This window comes from Crocuta crocuta, unplaced genomic scaffold, assembly GCF_008692635.1.
Source record: "Crocuta crocuta isolate KB4526 unplaced genomic scaffold, BGI_CrCroc_1.0 scaffold317, whole genome shotgun sequence".
NCBI lineage: Eukaryota > Metazoa > Chordata > Mammalia > Carnivora > Hyaenidae > Crocuta > Crocuta crocuta.
In genome coordinates, this window is record NW_027530984.1 from 1811380 (window position 1) to 1832786 (window position 21407).

General features: G+C 39.7%; 1 protein-coding gene across 1 annotated transcript in view; it reads left to right on the forward strand.

Moving 5' to 3' along the window:
- The window catches only part of LIN7A (lin-7 cell polarity scaffold A), an 82513-nt gene that overhangs the window by 51820 nt on the left and 9286 nt on the right, over positions 1-21407 (forward strand). The window lies entirely within an intron of this gene.

A 21407-nucleotide genomic window follows, 5' to 3' on the forward strand; every position in this document is an offset into this window, starting at 1 on the left:
ACTTGAAAAATATGGCACAGTGTAAAGAGGCTTTCATTAGCCTCTGAAAGCCAAGCGTGTTTTTCGAGCATCATTGGTGGGAAAATTGCAGTTGAATTTGCCCAGCTCTGTAGTTAATCCTAAATGAAGCTGTTGCTACAGTGTATGCACAGCACTAATTGATTTTTAAGCATAACAGATGAATGAGTAAAAGTTTAGGGATGGAACAGAATAAATTGTTTTCCTGGAATTTGGCTTTTCTCCCATTTTATGAATACCTGTGCCAAGTTAAGGGTGAGTACTCACAGTCTAAATTATTTATGCTGAAAGGCTGTCAGGTGTGGGATGAGGATGCAACGTAATGAGAATTCCTTAGATTTGAGCTCAGTGGGGCTGCAGCATCCCAGAAGGGAAATCTGCATGAAAACCTTATTTACCTGTTACCGAACAAAGAGAAAACACAAATAAAATGATCTTTAAAATTACTATGAAATGCACTAAGATTTCTCTGGAAATTTAAGCTCCGCGTCAAAATGCATGACAGCAGTCACTTTTGTTCATTGCCTTATCTTCAGCCTTAGAATAGTCCCTGTAAGTAGTAGAGGCACCGTATACAATCATTGAACTCCAGACACCATTGTAAGCACTTTATGTCATGAATTTATTTCCCCATAATGATCTTTTGTGGTAGATGCTATTATTAGTACTCTCATTTTACAAACGGGGAAACTGAGAGAAAGAGAGAAGTCAAGTCGTGATGGAAATGGAAAGTCTAACTCAGGCAGTCTGGCCTCATTCATTGTAATTTAAAAGTAAATATATATCTTAGCCATTAATAAATCAGTATTTTTATGTATCTGTAGAAAACATCAAAGTGTCTTAACCTTTATGGGTTTATATAAGTGCATTCTTGGTGGGGAGAGGATCTGTTCTTTTTCTCAGATTCTCACAAGGGGCTTTGACCTTTCCAAAGTGAAGAACCATTCCTAAATATAGAACTGTTTCGAAAAAGGAGGCGTTTACTTGAATTCCAATGGCTCATAATACTGAAGGGGCCTGAAGAGTTTGGTTTGAATGTATTTGACTTGTTCTTTATCTGCCTAACCCTCTGTCGACTCCGTGCCAGACATAGAAATTTCAGAGTCTAGTGTGTAGCCTAAACAGCCAATTACAGCCTGGGTTGATCCACACACGCTGCCGAGGTCTTCTTGGCTGTTGGAGGGGAGCAGGCACGGGCCTAAGAGGGGGAGGGAAAGAGCCTGAGCCTCAGTCTCCCCTTTCACTAGCAGCCTGACACCAGGATCCCCAACTCTGTTCGAGGCTACGAGGCCTCGAGGAAAAGCTCTGCTCCTCCCAACGTCTCTCTGCCTAGGAGTCATTTCCAGATTCTTTACCTTTCTTGGCAACTGAGTGGGAGATTGTTTGGGTTATAATGAAATAGGAGTGCAAGCTGGAATTCCAGTTACGTACTGAAAATTTTTGTTCCCTGGATGGCATCCTGCGACACTCCACTCACAATTGTGAAGAAGCCAAGAGAAATGCAATTATGTTGTTTTATCCCAGTCACCTCTGGAATGACACACGCAAGGCACCGCAAATCCAGTATATTCTGCAACACTGAGCAGGCGGTGGTCTGGTCCCCTTCATTCTGAGTTGGCTCAGGATCAGAGACCTTTTCCCTTAAAAAGCAGAACAGGAAAGAACTGTGCTATGCCAATAGAAGTGGTAACAGCAACTCAGAGATAGAACCACCACATCCCCACCCTGATTTCGGCCTTTAGGGATAAGCACACTCCTATAGTGGTTCCCAAGCATTGAGCTCTGAGCATACACTGCGATTGTGCTGATAAGCCGACTGAAAGTGTATCCGTGCCCGGACGCAGTCACACTTAGTGAGTAATGAAGTACAGCTCTCTAGATGCTAGAAAGCATTCCTATGCATGGGGTCAGACTGACCTAAATCTCTTATTTAGATTGCAGATAATGGCTGTTTGACTGATAAATGTAGTTGCTGGTGCAGTCTTTCTTAGAGTTATTTTTACCATGTGTTGTTTGTGTTTTCCTCATTTTGTGCTGCTATTTTAGCAATTTTTTTTCATTCGTTCGATGATTATTTGTAGAGCAATTATTATGTGACAGCTGCTGAGCTAAGCCCTGGGAATAGATGGTGAACAAAATAAAAAAGGTTGCAACTCTCATGGAACTTTCTGCCTGGCAGAGAGTAGGAAAATGATGGTGATGATGATAATAATAATAAATAAATGTATATGTAACTAGTGATTTATCTATCACTATCCCCACCTAAAGGAAATCACGCCAATGCTTCAGTTCAATTCTACACTAGTCAGAGTTTTCACTCCAGGCATGAATTAGTTTGCTATGGCTGTTCCAATAAACTACTGCCAACTTGGTGGCTTAAACAATAGAAATGAGTTCTCTCATAGTGCTAGAGGCCAGAAGTCTGAAATCAGCTGAATGACCCAAAACCAAGGTGTGAACAGGACTGTGCTCCCTCCTGAGGTTCTAGGGGAGAATCCCTTTCTCATTTCTTCTAGCTCTACTGGCTTCCATGCTGTATTCCTTGACCTACAGCTACCTGCTTCAGACCTCTGCCTCCATGGCAACCTTACCTTTGTCTCTTCTGTGCCAAGTCTTCCTCTAGTTCCCTCTTATAAGGACACTTGTGCTTGTATTTAGGGCCCACCAAGATTATGCGGGATAATCTCCTCACTGCAAGAGTGTTGATTTAATCACACCCACAAAGACCCTTTCTCCGTGTAAGGCAACATCTACAGGTTCCAGGGAATAAGATCAGTGAGGGCCTTATTCAACCTCCTACAGTGTGTTAACATCCTAAATCCAGAAGGCTGACATGTGTCCAAGACTCTGGAACAGGACCGGTTGGCCACAGGGCATGGGCAAATTGGTCTTCCACTCTCAAGCATGTGTTGAATCTTTTCCACCCTACTTCTGTTCTCACAATGCAAGTTCCTTCTTTCCCTCCCACTTCGGGTACTTTTCTCCTTCTACTCTTGGTCTGTACAATCAGTGAAGTCCTTCGGCCTTCTCTCTGTCTTTCTACCAGCCCCAATTCTATCCTGTCTTTGGATGATGGGGGAAAAAATGCTGCCATCTCTTTCTGCCTTATAGCCAAAGGCTTTCAGCTCTTTTTGAGTCCTTTTTTTTTTTCTTGCCACCTAGGTGTGGACTGAAGGAAGCTGGGTGGGGGAATACATAAAGACCAGAAATTTATACTTTAGGATATAAAACTGTCTCATAATTAAACACCATGACAAGTGTTAGAAAGGGAAAAGGAGCAGAAGAAAACAACTCGCACTGTAAAAGAGTACAAGGAGCTACTTTATACTGGTAGGAATAGTCTCCTTGAGGAGTCATAGATAGGCTGAAGCAAAGGGTAAGGAAGAGTTCATCATCCTTAGAGGAAAGAGCTTGTGTGAAGATACCCAGGTAGGGAAGTCAATGGCTTGCAGTGGCTGAGAGAAGAGCAGGGCCATGGAGAGTTGGATAAGATGAGTTGGGTTAGTTGGCAATCAGACCGGGCAGATTCTTCTAAGTGCTACTGAAAAGGTTTTATTTCCTTTCATTGTAAGTGCAGTAGGAATCTTGATGTCCATCAATTCTAAAATCTGGTGATAGGCTAAGGATTTCTTTTTTATAATTAAGAAAAATTAGTGTTTATTTATTTTTGAGAGACAGGGAGAGACAGAGCACGAGTTGGGGAGGGGCAGAGAGAGAGGAAGACACAGAATCTGAAGTAGGCTCCAGGCTCTGAACTGTCAGCAAAGAGCCTGACTCGGGGCTCAAACCCTTGGACCATAACATCATGACCTGAGCCAAAGTTGGATGCTTAACTGACTGAGCCACCCAGGCGCCCAATTCCTTTTCTTTAAGACAAGTAATGACTCTTTCTCCTACAATTTTGCCTACATATGAATTTAAACTTTCAGCTAAGACCAAGCCATTTCCTCTGGTCTCTGCTTATCTTCAAGAGGCAGTAAATGCCCACTCCACCCAACCCTCACCACTGACCATCTAAGTACAGAGGCAGTTGGATCCTATTCATTGGTGAGTGTTGATGAGTCATTGGATTTTTTGATGTTCTTATACCTGCAAAACTGATATAATGGCACCTGTCCTATCTACCTTGCTTAATAATAATGAGGGTAAAAGAGAGAATTAATAAATATAGATAGTATTGGCCAATATAAAATTATTTTTCTACAAAAACACACGATTATTGCTGTATGTTATTATCCAACAGCCTTTTCACCAAGCTCTCAAATGGGTCTCGGTATTTCCTATTGGTACAAAGTCTTAATTTGCAAACGCAGAAAATGGAGGTAGAATAATCATCCTTCTGTTGGCTAAGAAATATGTGGCTTATATCAAAGGAATACAGCATCTTGTCTTCAAATTCTGTACTAGATGAAGTTCTGGCATTATTTTTGCTTTGAGGAATTCACCAAACCCAATTACCAGTTATTGTTTTAACCATTAGCAGAGAAGGCAATTTCTATGGCCTAAAAGCTATGCTTTATGATTCACTTTAAGCCTAACTTGCTTGGGAAAGAACATTCTTTTAGGTTATTAAACTATGGTCTATATATTGCTGGCACCAGCCTCCAGCACAGCTAGGATGTTGTTAATATACCATAGTTCCACAGGGATACCTAATGAAATGCAAACCAAGTTAAGTCTCCGAGTTTGAGCCATTTTCCACAATGAGGTTTGATCTTGACTTGTTCTTGATTATATTTTCAAAGAAAAGAAGACACTGATACAGATGGCAGGCATGTAACACATCATAAGCTATGTGTGATTACTGACAGGTTCATGTGAGATGCCCAAACCTAAGTGTTAGTTGCTGAGCCTCCAATATGGGAAACGGGGTGAGGAAGTCTTGGCAGTCGTGATGCCGGAACTACACCTAAGTTCAGCCATGACCACTTTTAATGAAGTTGCAAAGTGTGTCATTGAACCATAAGCCTTCCCTCCTTGTTTTATTCTCTCCTCTGCTCTCATAGATACAGAATCATTAGTGGGTAATTTTATCACTGTTGACTACTCTGAAATGTAGAAATATAGAGTGGACTTCTACCAAATCATAACATGTAGGGAATTTCACAAATGACAACATTCTGGAAAGGAGTCTTCATCCAAGGTTTGTCTCAGAATTACAGGATCTGTGAGAAGGAGCCCCGCCATTGACCTTAGTTACCATGGGTGACAAAGGCTAAGAGACTGACAGCTCTCCATGACTGAATCAGTCTCTACAGGCAAGCCGTATTTTAAGAAAATCACTTTAAAGGATTCGATCAGACTGCCAAAAAAGAATTATTAACCATGTGCCCATGCCTGGCACTAGGAAAGGATCACTTTAAGCAAAAACATAGATCATACCCTAAAGGGGCTCACTTTTTTTTTTAATGTTTTATTTATTTCTGAGAGAGCAAAAGAGACAGCGTGAGCAGGGGAGGGTCAGAGAGAGAGGGAGACACAGAATCTGAAGCAGGCTCCAGGCTCTGAGTTGGCTGTCTGCACAGAGCCCAATGCGGGGCTCAACCCCACGAATTGCGAGATCATGACCTGAGCCGAAGTCGGACACTTCACGAACTGATCCACCCAGGCACTCCTAAAGGGACTCACTTTTATCTCATTCTCCTGGAGACATCAAGTTAAGTTTTTCATAAATAAAATGGCTCATAATATTACTCATAATTGGTCTTAGATATAGCTTCGAGTGATTTTTAGGAATATTGTTCCAGTGTGTCATAAACAGAAATATGCTAAGGCCTCTGCAACTTCTCTCTTCTGCCTCAATCTGGATGGTGCAGTACCTACTAGAACATTCCATAAGTCAGGAACTGAAGTCTGTGGGGAGCCTGAGACCCTGAGAGCTCTCTGGAATGAGGCTGGCCCCCAGGCAAAAGGAGGGCAGCTGCTAATCCTGAAATTCCCTTTAGTTTTGTGTCCTTGCCTTTAGAAAATTTAAATGATTATTTTGCTGTTACTCATTCTTAAGCCATGTGAGAAGCAACTTTAACTATCACTGCCCGTGCTGTAGCAATTGAGAAAGAGCTTACTACCACAGGAACCCACTGCCCACGCCATTTCCCATGGGTCTTATTTTATTAAATGGAACTGGCAGGAGGGATGAAAGAAAGCTGTATGATGCTGGCTCTTAGATCACACATCACTTTGTAGTGTCAATATTTGTAGATGTTAAAAATGTGATTTCCTCCAGTTGTATTGAATATATTTTGCCCATATTGGGAGCGTTCCACCAAGAAACCCAACCACCTTTAACCTGCTTGACCTCTAATAAATGCATTGTTGAAGAAAATCCTCAAGAAGTTAATTATGTGCAACTTATTAGACATATTTGATTATTTTGTGAAAAAAATAAATTAAATATACTCATTAACATTCCCTCTGATGCACTTTCAATTATTTATAGAAATGGGAGACCTGAGTCGGACTTTAAACTTTAACTGTCTCTGTCTCTGGTGTTGTGTCTCCTGATTCACCCATAGTCCTCTGCCTCTTCTAACAGTTTAGCTGTTCACTTATTCCACCAAAAGTTTAGTTTGAGAGATAAAAATAGAGCAGTCAGTTGACAAAAGATAGTTAAATTCCCTGTAGCTAGAAAACATATGTGGCCAAAAAAGTTTATATAACATTGCTCAGTTATAGTCTTGATATTCACTTGTTAATTCAAAAAGTACTTTTTAAAGCATCTGTAGTGTCCCAGGCGCTACTCAGTACAGTCAGGATTCTCTGGTGAAAATTAAAGAGAGAGAGAGAAAGAAATTCTTTCCTTTGGGGAGTTTATATTCCAGTAGGCAGATAAACAATAAACTAACTAACTAAATAAACATATACAATGTTAGATGGGAAAAACTAGAAATCAATACAATGTAAGGAGGATAAGGAGTTGGTAGGGGAGGGTGTGGTGCTGGGGGGTCAGAGGAACCTCGGTGAGGAGGTGGTCCTGGAGAGGATGAAAGGTGATGAGGGGGGTCAGCCACATGAGTACCTAGGGAAGAACATTCCATCCACAGGAAAGAGCTAGTGTGAGAGCACCTGGCATATTGGAATGTTGGCGACGCAACAGGGAAGCCACAGATGAGGTCAGCAGTAGTAACTCTTTTTTTTTTTTTTAAATTTTTCNACATTCCATCCACAGGAAAAAGCTAGTGTGAGAGCACCTGGCATATTGGAATGTTGGAGACGCAACAGGGAAGCCACAGATGAGGTCAGCAGTAGTAACTTTTTTTTTTTAAATTTTTCACATTTGTGCTACTCCTCAATATATATGCCACTACATTAAAATGGCAATTTAAAATTCCTTGCATACCGAGTTTGGAAGTAAAACAGGCATAGTCACAAAATCAGGAACAAAAGTAACAGAACTGGCTTCCTTTGAGAGCCTACCTACTGGCCAGCCATTTGCTAAGCGCTCTGAATGTGCTGGGTGGTTTAATTCTCACAAACTAATTCAATGGAATGCATGGAATTTGAGAAGTAACTTGGTAATTTCTCCGAACTTCAGTTTCCTCATTCCTAAGAGATGGTAACAGTGGCTACCTCATTTTGTTTATGTTTTGGTGTTAAAATGTAACACGGTTCCTGAAACTGAATAAATGTTAGTTGATAATCATGACTAGTTTATAATTACAGCAGGAGCCATTACTTTAATAAATCATTGTTTTCTCAGAGAACTGACAACACATCTAAGTTACAAATTGGATTTGTAAAATTTGATTTTATCCTTATAGGTATGGAAGAAATAGGCTTAAGTATGGGGTTCTGTGGGGGATTACGGGCATCAAACTGGGGCACGAAAGGGCTAGAGATGGCTCCTCCTGTGGATGACACTCAGGTGAGAAGATGCCGTAGGTGAATGGAGGCAGCAAGGAATATCAAAGAGCCACCACAGGGAGAACAATACCAGGGTCCAGACCCTAACAAAATTGTCATTTCTTCTTTCTGGAGCCTGAAAATAAAATCAGGGGCCATATTGTGATGAAGCACACGGGCCTGAATCCATCAGGCTGTGTCTGAGCAATATGGCGACCCAGAAAGACTTTAAGCAAGAAAGTGACATGATTAAATGCGCATTTTAGAATGATTACCCTGATTGTAATGTGCAAAGTGCTTTACAAGAGCCACAATTAGAGGCAGGGCAACCAGGCAGGCATGCATATAACTTAAAGTTTAGTAAGAGGAGAAATATCTCATTATGAATCTATTATGTAGAGAATAGCTGTTTGTTATAACACATTGTTATTTGGGGGACAGCTATCAGAGGATCAATAATAATCATATGAAAGTTGGGATATAGGGGCGACTGGGTGGCTCAGTTTGTTGTGTTCGACTTCAATTCAGGTCATGATTTCATAGTTCATGAGTTCAAGCCCTGCACCAGGCACTGTGCGGACAGCTCAGAGCCTGGGGTCTGCTTCGGATTCTGTGTCTCCCTCTCTCTCTGCCCCTCCCCTGCTCACACTTTCTCTCTCCTCTTTCTTAAAAAGAAAAAAATTAAAAAGTAGGAATATAAAGCCAACTCATTTCATTTTCAACAAAATTCCTAGGTAGACTGATTTGTACCTCCCTCTGGGATCTCACATATATCACGCTGGAAATCACTGTCATTTTTCATCTCAGGAGCCGTTAGGTGAAAAGCAAAAATTTAAACCTGCAATATTTCATAATTCTTTCAGCATTTCTCAGTCAAACATCATTCCCTAAAAACCTGGATGTAGAACATTCCCACTTCAACACGAATGACCTACTGGGCCATGTAACTGAAATGCTAGCACAGACCAATAAACAACTGAGAGAGAGGACGTGGAAGAAAGGAAAACTCAGGCTTCAGCAAATTCACGCACCAGCAGTAAAAACATTCAGCCATGACTGGGCAAACGGAATCTCAGTCACATTCTCTTATAATTGGGGTTTTGAGGCTCACACAGACCACACTTCTACATCCATAATTTCTGCGGTAATGCAGCTAAAATCCCTTCATTCAACTAAATTACCCAGGCAATTACAGTTATAATTTATTTTTGCTCAAATTACTTCAAAGCTGTGCTTCAAAGCACTTTTTAAACAAAATTGGCCTTTGTCCCACCTCTTCGGTTTGTTCTCATTTTTCTTATGACACTGAGCTATTGTATTAAAACAAATGATACAAAAAGCATGTGAGTACATCCTTATAAAATTTCCAAATAATTCAGTGTGAAAGACTGCTGTCATTTTTTAAAAATCCCTTTAGTCACTCACCTCTTCCTCCATTCTAATTCCTTTCTCTCTCCACCCTCCCCCATGAAAAACTGCTATGATAGTACTTATGCAAACATTTTTCTCCGCATTCAAGTACACACACGCTCAAGTACACACACACACACACACACACTTAATTACGCATTTATTTTTAGACATAAACATATGAGACAAGACAGAGCAGTGATTGTAAGGCATGCGTGGAGACAGGGTCATTACCCATTAATAGTATGCCCTTGGATATTTAGTTTCCTCATACAAAATTGGGATGATAACATTACATACTTCACCAGGTTCTTAGGAGAGTAACTATTTTGATAAATTGAAAGCACTTTGATCAATATCTAACAGTAAATAGTAAGTAGTGTATGTCAGGTATTATTATTACTATGTTTTAAGAATGTATGGATATTTTCTTAGACGTATTATTCTATGACTTGCTTTCTCAGTTAGAAGTATGTCTTAGATATCTTGCCATGTCAGTATGTACTTAGGTTTTTTACTCTGCTGTATAGTATTCTGTGGTGTGTGAGACCACAGTTAATCTAACCATCCCCGCGGTGATGGACGTTTAGCTTGCTACACAATTGACTTTTTGCTTTGTTTTGTTTTGTTACTGTGAACACTGCTTCAATGAAAATCTTCATGTATACCAGTGACAATTTCTCTAGGGTGAGTACGGATATGGGACAAAGATCAGGGGGATATGGGCATACTTTATCTTTTTAAAAAATGTTTATGTTTTTAATTTATTTTTGAGACAGAGACAGAACATGAGTGGGGGAGGGGCAGAGAGAGAGAGGGAGACACAGAATCTGCAGCAGGCTCCAGGCTCTGAGCTGTCAGCACAGAGCCCGATGCAGGGCCCAAACTCGTGAACTGTAAGATCATGACCTTAGCCAAAGTTGGATGTTTAATGAACTGAGCCACCCAGGCGCCCCTGGGTATAATTTATCTTAATGGACACTGCCAAATTGACTTCCAATTTTTACTTCTACATTGTGTGAGAACATGAATTTCAGCAAATCCTTGGCAATACATTATTAATTTTTAAGTATAATCATAATTGTTATCCTATTCTGGATTTAACTGGTATCTTCCTAACTAATAGTAAAGTCAAGCATTTTTTACTTGAGCGTATTATGAGAGGTAGCTACTCATACTAAATCCTGGCAGAAGTGAATTGGGCATGTATAATACAAAGAAAACAAAAAGCCCCACAAAACTCCAGGGTGATTTGGGGTATGAATGAGGGGGAGACTCTTAGAAGGTAAAGTTGAAGAAACCAGCTGAGAGTGGAGAGGGAAGGTCCTTGTAGGTCATTGTAAGGTGTTTTCACTTTGTTTGGAGCAAGACAGTGATGTAATAGGGGTGCCTGGGTGGCTTAGTCAGTTGGCATCTGACTGTAGCTCAGGTCATGATCTCGCAGTTCACAAGTTTGAGCCCGGTGTTGGGCTCTGTGCTGACAGCTCAGAGCCGGGATCCTGCTGCAGATTCTGTGTCTCCCTCTCTCTCTGCTTGTCCCCCACTCGTGCTCTGTGTGTGTGTCTCTCTCTCTCAGAAATAAACATTAAAAATTTTTAAAAATATGGTGACATAATAGAGAATATATACTATCTGGAATGGACTCTTAAAGAGGGTGGAGATTTACTACAACAGAAGAATGAAGGAAAGACATTCTAGGCTGGGGGAATAAAACTGAGAAATTATGGAAACATGAAAAAACGTGATAAAACCAAAAGCANACAGTTCACAAGTTTGAGCCCTGTGTTGGGCTCTGTGCTGACAGCTCAGAGCCGGGATCCTGCTGCAGATTCTGTGTCTCCCTCTTTCTCTGCTTGTCCCCCACTCGTGCTCTGTGTGTGTGTCTCTCTCTCTCAGAAATAAACATTAAAAATTTTTAAAAAGATGGTGACATAATAGAGAATATATACTATCTGGAATGGACTCTTAAAGAGGGTGGAGATTTACTACAACAGAAGAATGAAGGAAAGACATTCTAGGCTGGGGGAATAAAACTGAGAAATTATGGAAACATGAAAAAACGTGATAAAACCAAAAGCATGGTGTTGCTCATATATTGAAAATGAAGATAGGGAAGCAGAGTTGGACCTACCTGTGCGAGGGAAGTAGTTTGCATGCTAGGCAAAATTTTTATTTCTAGAAAATGGGGAAATATTCATGGGGTAAGGGAACCTGCATTTATTGGGTGCATTCTGCGGGCCAGGTTTAGTACTTGGTACTTTACACGGTAGTTCATTCAATCTTAAATGACACCCTTGAAGGAAATGTTACACTTGCATATGTAGGAAATGAGGCTCAGGGAAATTACGTCACTTGCTCTAAATCATACAGCTGATAGTCTCTGGGTCTGAGCTTCAAAGCCAGGTCTCCCCAGATTGGCTAAGTAAATATCGGGTAAGTATTGTGCACTGTGCTGGGTACTGGGGAAAAACAATCGATGTGTGGCAGTCCCTGGCCTCTAGGACAGTGTCTACCAGAGCTGTGCATTTTCTGCTCTTCGCCAGACTTAAGCAACAGCATGGAGAGCCCGAGTGACTCAGACAAGAATCTGGAGAAGAGTTCTGATAAGAGAGAAGGTAAAGGATATTTTTAAATCTAGGCAAGAAACCATAAGAAGAGGGGGGAGAGGATCGGATGAGGTGGTGAATGGGGAATGAATATCCATCAGTATAGTATGGTACTTAATTAGATGTGAGTTGAAAGGAGCATGAAAGAGGTCCCCAAAGTGTCTAGTTTGGATGGCTGCGTGGCTAGTGACAGCAAGAACCAGAGAGGAGGGGTGAAAAGAATCTTTGGAGGTTAGAGCCAGTTAGAGCATTGAAATAAGTTTTATTTTATGAACTACATGAAAAACCTTAGTGTAAGTCACCGGTGACAAATCCGAGCATGTTCTGTGGGTGTGCTTTTAATTGGTAAAGACATTTATATGCAGAGCCAGAGAAGGATTGTACAGTAAACCTGAAATATCCTTCAAATGTTCGCTTCTGCAAGAAGGCATCTGTAATGTTTAGTCTCTGCAATTAAATTAAGTGTTACAGCTATTGTTAATGTTTATCATTCGTGGGACACAGCAACATAAACGTCCCTGCTGCTTTACGCATTAGAAGAAACACATTTGACAGCTCTGGACTCAGACAGCTCCGGACTCAGACAGCTCCTGCCTAGATTTGTTGTGTTTCTCTCTTATGCTTTATATGAATTGCCTGGGTATCTAGGACTCTCAAACAGGTTAAATAATAAAGTGTATCCTTTGAAGGGTTTGAGTGAATAATTTCCAGAACACATTATTATCTCTGACACCCCTTAGAAGACTGTGATCTCTGCAAGATCACTAGAGTAAGATAACTGAAGGGAAAAACAAAAACAAAAGAAGAACCCTACTCTGGTTGACAGAACCCCAGTGTTACTGCAGGGAGAGGAGATGGGATGGTGTGTGCCATGCTGAGTTAAATAAGATTCCCCCAGCCTCCTATAGACTAAGCCTTTTTTCGGAGTTGCAAAATCTTTCGTAGACCCTTCCAGCATTAGCCTTGTCTGCAACATAAGAAGAGCCCACCTATCCTGAAATTCATAAGGTGGACTTTGATATTTGTCATTGGGATCTCACCCAGTGTCTGGGTGTGCAGTGGTACTTCATCAGCATTTAAAGAGCGTCAGCTGAACCTGGGTGTTCCTTCTAAACTAGCTCGTGATTTGAAGCCAGGCTCCACATTCTTGGATTTCTGCAGTAGCAGGAGATCACGCTCCATGGTACTAAGTCTGCATCTAGGGCCTTGGAAGAATTGCAAAATGGGCACTAGTGACCTGAGTGCCAGAAAACCTACTCTTTCAAATGTTTCTTTTATGTCAGATCTATTCTTCCCTCCCCCTTCCTCATGCTGCCCTTTGGTGGTCAGTGGACCTGTCCTTGTTTGGTAAAATCACTTCCCCTCATGTCCCTGAAAATTCAAACTCCACAGGGCTGCTGGTTTCAAAACAAAACCAAAGACAAAACAAAAAAAAACAGAACCAAAAGTATACTAAAGAAATAGCATGTACCGGGCACTACTAAGTACACTTTGCAACATCTGCCTGCCTGTTAATGGATGACCAACTTTCTCCGGTTGCCCGGAACTGAGGCATTTCCTGGGACATTAGTGCTAGAACCCAAGACCGTCTGTATCTGGGAACTGAGACACAAAGAGGAAGGGCGTTTTCTAAAGATCCCACTCTTAATCAGTGGTTTGTCTGCTCTTCACACACCCCAGTCTTCTTGACTCCAAGCTCTGGGCTGTCTGCGCTGTCATGCCGCCTGGGCTAAAGGTCAGTTTGACGATTTGATGGAGTCACAGTAAGTTTTAGTGACGGAGATATATTTGCATGTTTCTGTGGTGTGTAATAGTGCTGAGTATGGAGCAGACAGGTTTTGGGTGTGGGGTGCTGGTCATCACACCTCCACACCTCCTCCCGTTTGCCAAACCACACCCAGGAGCAAATACCAAGAACTGGCAATTTCTACACACCTGTTTCTGATCATTAGCAAGTCCCTGCTCCTCAGGGGTTTAGTGTCACAAAGTGTCACCGCTTGGGAGAGTGTGAGTGGACATGGCATGCATTTTAGAAGCACAAATCAGTTGAATCATGATTGGAGCGTGTTCACTGTAACCTTGACACCTTGGTGAAACCTACCACTCAAAAATTAACAGACTCATTGGAAGATCTCATTTTCTAGGAATAATTTTCCCATGCAGCGTTCTTTCCGAATTCCTAGTGCTTACATTTGTATTCCTGAAGATGGCTGTGTATGTGCGTGTGTGTGTTTATGTGTGTATATGAATGGGTGTGTATGTCTATTGTGTGTGTACATATGTTTATTGAACTTGTGTGTGTATTTATTGTATATTTGTGTGTAGATGTGTGTGTGTGTGTGTGTGTGTGCGTTTAATCTTCATCCCAAAACCATCAGGAATTTGTTTTCCTCCTCTTGGTGCCAGAATATCAAAGGCTGAGCAGTTACTATAAAGCATTACAACTGAAATGTAGCGGCTGCATTTGTTTCCAGTTTTAGTCTCCAGAACCGAAAGGTGGGCTGAGATCACCCAAATGCTAGACTTGGGATTTCTGGTGCCGATTTTCTCTAAAGCTTTTGCTCCCTTTAGGTTTTCTGCCCCTTGGGCCTGCTGGTAACGTTCTGTACTCTCCATGCTCGTGGTTCAGAAATTGTTATATTTGTAACTACTCTAACAGAATGAAAATGTGTGTAATTACATACGTTTTTTTCCCCCCTGTCAACCTCTCTGCTCCTTTGTGTAGCGTTTGGTTATTTGATGGTGTCACGTTCGCTCACATCATGCATCAGACAAATCTTCTGCACATTTCTTAACAAAATATGACACAGTGGATGGACTGAGAGGCATAATTTTTTATGAATAAAGAATGATTGTTTGTAATTAACCTATTAATTGTGTGTATGGAAATGATGCCTCTAAATTACTTAACAGTGATTAGAAGCACTTGATTTACCTAAGTAGCTTGAAACATTCTTCCAACAAACTGTTAATTTATTTAGTAAACTTTGCCCCTGGATAATATAAAAGAAACTTCTACTTATTCCGAAATTAGATTTTGTTGTTGCTGTTGTCCTTAAGCCCCTGAAGCCCTGCAGTAAGATTATCACAAAGAGCTAGCATTTGTTGGACTTTTTTAAATGTCACACACTTTTCTAAGTGCCTTGTGTATATTAAGTCTAATGCCTGTAATGAACCTTATACATAGATACTTTATATGATACCAGTTTTACAGATGAAAATAATTGAAGCTTGGAGATACTAGAGCAGCTCTCCATACATATATGAGAGAGAGACAGAGAGGGCGGGAGGGAAGGGAAGGAAAGAGAAAGATGGTTTATTCATTGACTAATAACTGAGCACACAATAGATGCTGGGCACAGAGATAAATAAGACTCATCCTACCCTTGGACAGTCTGGTGACAGCAGAATGATTGTAAACTGATAAATTACAGCACACTGAAATAGATACTAGCATTTAGGCAGGAACAAAGTACTATGGGAGAATATTAGCATATTTTTTTCAGGGGATAAATGTGATACTTTTTATACACTTGCCACTTTCCTTCAGCAAAAGAGAATACATTTAGAACAGGAAATTAACATATTTCGGGAAAAGAATGGATCAAAAGTCATAAAGATTTTTTTTCTGAATATGTCCCATAGCTTGTGCGGAGATACTCCGTTCTTAATGAAACACCCAATCAACAAGTATACGGTTCTCTCAGTGACCAAAAATGATGATTTTATAGCCACCTCTAAACAAAATTATGAATTTCTAACCTACCCAAGTCTCTTTCCTGGAATGACATAGTAAAGAAACTCTTGCACTTTACTACTTACGTTAATGATAGGGTAGAGCGTTGTGTCCAAACACTAATCTACATGTCAGTGACTGGCTGACTGGCTGTTATCAGAGTTTTATAAAGTGACATACTCGTAGGTCATACCACTGTGGATATGGCAAGTTTGAGATCCAGTCTAGGCCTCTAATATTTTTTAAAAATGCCTCGATTGATTCCTACGTGCATACAGGTTTAAGAACTACCCGTCTAAAAAACCACAAATAGGGAATAGCCACCCATTTGGTATTTACTCTCTCTTGATTATCTTGTTTAAGGCTGTGGATTTTGTAGATAAGAGCCTAATTTCTGGAAACAGATCTCAGTTCTGCTCACTACCTGGGAACCTAGGATAAATTAAACTCTCCAGTACCTTTCTTATAGAGTTACAAGGATTAGACATAATGCACAGAAAGTAGCCAGCAACGTTCTGCACTTAATAAGTGCTCCATAAATATTAGAGTATACGCACACACACAAGCACACATTTATTTGTATAGATGTATGCATTCTTAATAAAATGCTTTAATGGACTAAAAGGAAAACTACCGTAAGAACAGAATGATTGCTCGCTGTTCACTTTGTGGAAAAGGACAGTTGGTCTGTCTTTGGCTATATTGGATCATTTCAAACTTGAGATTATCCACTATTATAAAGCCCTTCACATAAAATCTTGCCGTTCCTTCACTAGGCAACTCCTACAGATCTCACCCTTGTCATTAGTTCCTGTCCTTTCACATGGCACAAACAAGTTTTGTACAAAAAGTGCAAATTTCCAGTTATAAAATGAGTAAGTCATGGGGGTATAAGGCACAGCATGGCGACTGTAGTTAATAATTCTGTATTGCATATTTGAAAATTGTTAACAACATAGATTTTAGAACTTCTCATCACAAGAACATTTTGTAGAGATGAATGGTGATGGATGTTAACCAGACAAAGGCTAAAATGCAAGGAGATAATTAAGATTGTTTCTAAGGGTCTTTACAGCTACAATGTTCTGAGTTTCTGAGCTACCTAGATATTATAATCCAGTGCTCTTCATATCGTTTACTCCCTGATAACATCATTTTTCCCTTAATCCAAAGGAATGACTGATGTCATATAGAAGCCCATGGAATAAACCTGGCTCTAGATATGCCTAGAATAACTGAGAAGTATAGCCAACTCTTGGTTATCTGAGAAAGTGTTTAAGCAATTTAACTATCAGCAGCAAACTCTGTGAAGATTATATTCATGTAATCCCTACACAGAAAGACCTGCATAAAGACCTGGGCATGGACCATTTGACAGCTAATTATGCACAGATAACAAGCTTCCTTCCCAGGGCAGGCATCTCTTCCATCCGAGGGCTAACCAGGGTCAAAATTTAACAACTAGTTTCTCAATTGCAGTGGTAAAAAAACACAAGTCATGAGCAAATTAGTGCCTGCAGTGTGATCCAAAGTCTATTTTATTAGAATTCTTAATCAACCATTCTGATATCTCACAAAGTGTGGAAATAGGAAAACTATTGAAAGATCAGAATGCAGCCATATTGTTAAATTGGTTCATTGGCCAACCAGCGATTTGCTAATCTTCCATCAAACTAACTAGCTTTAAAGCTTCCTACAACTTACTACTGCATGAGTTTGCTGATGAAACAAGGATGCATCTGGATTTTACTAAGCTATTTTTCCCCAGCTTCCTGAATGAAAATATCTTCTTTTATATATTCACATTACAGGAGATGCAGCTCTTATGGTTTTGTATCAATTTAATATTTCATTAGCTTGTATTTATGCATTTGAAAACGGCAATAGAATGATTTGAATTCTCCCCTTATTGATTTCTATGTGTATTTTTAAAAGATTTGGCAGGAGACAAAAATCTTTTCAGAATGGAAAAGTCCACTCTTCCCAGAGCATTTTAATTCATTTCAGTGAATGATCATGGCCACAGTATGCCTAAATGTGAGGTAGATCATATTTCTTTTTAGGGCCTTTTCTCTTTCAGGTCCTCCTTCTCTTTGGTGTAAATATTTCCTAGGGACCTACTATATCCATGCCTTCTTCACCACCCCTTGCCTTTCTTACTGAAATTTGACTTTCACCAGATGTCTTTATTAAATAAATCCTTGCTAATGAGTTCCTCAAATTGCAGTAGTGCAACAAAGCTCTTAAAAGCAAGGGGATGAAATCTTAACATACAGAATTTCAGGTTTTAAATGCAAGAGGGGATTTTGCTATAAAATCATAAGGCTTGCTCTGTCTCTTCACATCACAGAAGTGCCACATTCTCCTGCTGGGTGAAGAGCTGGCTCTCTGGGCTCTCAGTGACCAATCAAACTGAGCTGGTTGTTACCGAGGACAAGTCAGTAGGGCTTTTAGATGTGCAACCTTGACGGAAACGGTTTAATTGTTTACAAATAAACGATTGCATTTCAAAACGTGTTTTAAATATTTAGCTCTATATTAAAGGCATACTTTCATTAAGAGTAAGGAACTGAACAAGCCCAAAGTAAGGATGGGTGATAAATGTTCAGGGCTCAAGGAGTACCTTGCATATCAACATGTATATCCTAACTGAGCAGATAGTTCAGCTTCTTTTTATGCACGAGTAGGTGATCTGCTTTTTTCTTCTTACCTTAAAAGAAAAAGGAAGGAGAGAAAACAGCCTTATTTTTCTAAAATGCTGTACTGAGGGGGATGGGTTAAATGGGTGATGGTGTTAGGGAAGGCACTTGCGATGATCACTGGGTGTTGTATGGAAACGCTGAGTCACTAGAGTCCACACCTGAAACTAATATTACACTGTGTGTTACCTAACTGAAATTTAAATAACAATTGGAGAAAAAAAAAGTTATACTGAGGGTCTAAAAGCACTTAAAGGTAAATTATGGGTTGAGGAGATAATTGTACCCAATATTAGTCGGTCATTAAGACAAGAGTTAAGATATTTTTCTGAAAACAATTAAAAAATAAAGTTCTATAATGTTTGAAACAATACATTCTACAAACATACTTCTACTTCTTCCAATCTCAGAATTCCTCTTAGTTTCTATTATGCTGTTCAATCATGTAATTTGTATCATTTTAACAAAGCATTTTTGGAAGCAGAAGTATGACACTCTACAGATATCTTCAGAAGGTTCTGGGCCCTGGTGGAGAAAGCAAAGCGAAAGGCAGAGTCCAGCCAGGAGCCCTGTTACCTCTGGTGAGCCCAGAGAAACCTGAGTCATCATCTAAACCAGAGATCGAGCATCAAGGCAAAAATTCTAGATTCAAAGACCACACAGCATCTGCTCTTTTATAAATTGCTAACTGTGCGGGGAGGAGCAGAGCTGGGAGTGGGAGAGCATAACTGATGGTTCAGTGGGACTCCGGATGGCACAGTGGCCATAGTTCTCTCAGCAATTCATCCCTATGCTGAGAGCGTGATGGCCCCATGTATTAGTCCCACAGCTCTCCTGTGGTAACTCAAAATTGCAGGCATAATGCCTAAACTGGGATAATGGGCCTCCAAAGGTCTGGCCTAGAATTTCCAACCCTATTAGATGAAAGCAAATAGAACAAAAGCAAAAAGGAGTTTGGAGACTAGTCATCTGGCCCAGAAAACACGTGAACCAGTGTTATTGAACCATACAAACAAATAAATTTTAATACTAAAGAAGAAACTAGAGAAGAGCCGGAGCAGCCAAATCACTTTCCTTTAGAAAGAGAATTTCACACAGTAACAATTCATCCTGGGGCAAATTAGAAAGAAATTTGTGCACACTGAAAACAGGGATTAGACTGCAAAGCTGTCAAAGTGTTCACCTGTCCTTTATGTTCTTCTAAAGAACTTAGAATGTCATTCATAGGATATGTGCTAAATAAGCATCTGTTGAGTGATTATGTCAGTGATTGAATGAATAATTAAAAGAATACATTAGTCAATGAACAAGTCTATTTTCCTAAGCCTTAGCCACAGGCAAAAATTCACTCTGCCCAGCAGCTTTTTTTTTTTTTTTTAAATAAGCACTTGCTCTCCGTAGACTACAGACTTAGTGAAGTTGTAGTTACACAAGTTGCCTCCAGGACTCACCACCCTGTCTCTTAAACCTTTTGGTATCAGCCTGGTGCTCCAAGACACAAAGAAGCAGCATTCTTACACACCAGAGTGACTGCCTCATTGCTAAATTCAAAGCTTCTTTTTTCACTTTTTTTTTCTCCATCTACATCCAGCTTGCTGAAGCAAGTGATAGAATGGAGCATAATCTTTTGTCTCCACAAATCTGTATAATTTAGTAATTGTGAATCTCAAGATATAACTGAAGTGTGCATAAAGTGCATACTTTGTGTAACTCAGTATAATATCCATTTTGAGTCCCCTTTAGGCTTGGGTTGTAAAATGTGATCTCAACTAATTTGGGGTGGCCTTCTCGGGCTACTTTAGTCCACTCTTAGGTTTTCTGGAAGCCTCTTAGCCTATCTCCTCACACAGATGTTTCTCCTAGGAGCTCTATCCATGAAGCAAGGGAAAAAAAGGCCTTTGTACTTCTATCCTCTAAAATAGGAGTTATGTCATCTGCCCTGAAGATCAGCTGAGAGAGAAGACTATCTCCTTTTCTCAGGGCTCTAGAATATGATTACAGCTTTCTTCTGTTTTGCTTCTCCCTAATCCTAACCTGGAGAATCTTTAGAAGGTTTGGGAAAAGAAACCTCTTTGTATTTACTTGTAAAAACATAGTCTCTCCAACTAAATGTACCATCTGTACCATGATGCTAAAAAGACTTCATACTCCAAAGCCGAGAATTGATTTATCTTTTTGCTTTCTGCTTTACCATGCTTACCTTCTAGGTATGTGTGCATATCTGATGACATCCTTAGTAAATTTCTCTAAAATAAACTATTCTTTATAAAGGGTTTATTCAATGCATAACAGTAATGCCCTCTGGAAAAATTATACCAGTTTTTGTTAAGTTATTAGCAGTATATGAGAGACCCATTTCCCTACATCCTTGCAAAATACACCGTATTTAAAAAAATATGTATTTCCATTTTTAAATTAAAAATGAAATATTTTGTGTTCATCTGTACTTATTTCATTACAGGAAAGCTTAAACATCCTTTCATGAGTTTGTATTTTTTATTACTACGTGTCCATGAAGTTCTTGTGCCCATTTTGCTTAGGTCTTTATTGCCATTTAAGAATATTAAAAAATTGTAAGAAATTGAGAATATTTTTTTTTCTGGTTTGTTATTTGACTTTTATGATATATGAGATAGAGAAACTTACAATTTGTAAATCTGATCTTGTGATTTTTCCATTGGCATTTTTACTTCAGAATTCTTTTTCCATTGCAAGATGAACATTCACCTCTATTTCATTTTAGTTGCTTTATGGTTTTATTTTTATGCTTAAATTTTTGATTGGTTATATTTAGCATAGACCATGAGGTCGGGCTCCACATTACTTTCTATCATTTAACCATTATTTGTTTCAGCATCCTTATTTAACACTCCTTTCCCCCTTTGGTCTAAATCCCACACCTATCCTATAACAGAGTTTTACATACGATGGATCTGCTTCTGGACTCTGTTCTACTGTCTCTTACTACAACAATAAGACACTGCTTTAATCATTCTAGCATCTTAATAACACATAATATCTGATAGGGAGAGTTCTCCTTTATTACTCTTTTTTAAAATTTTGTCAGAATTTTCCTGACTAGTGCATTTATTCTTC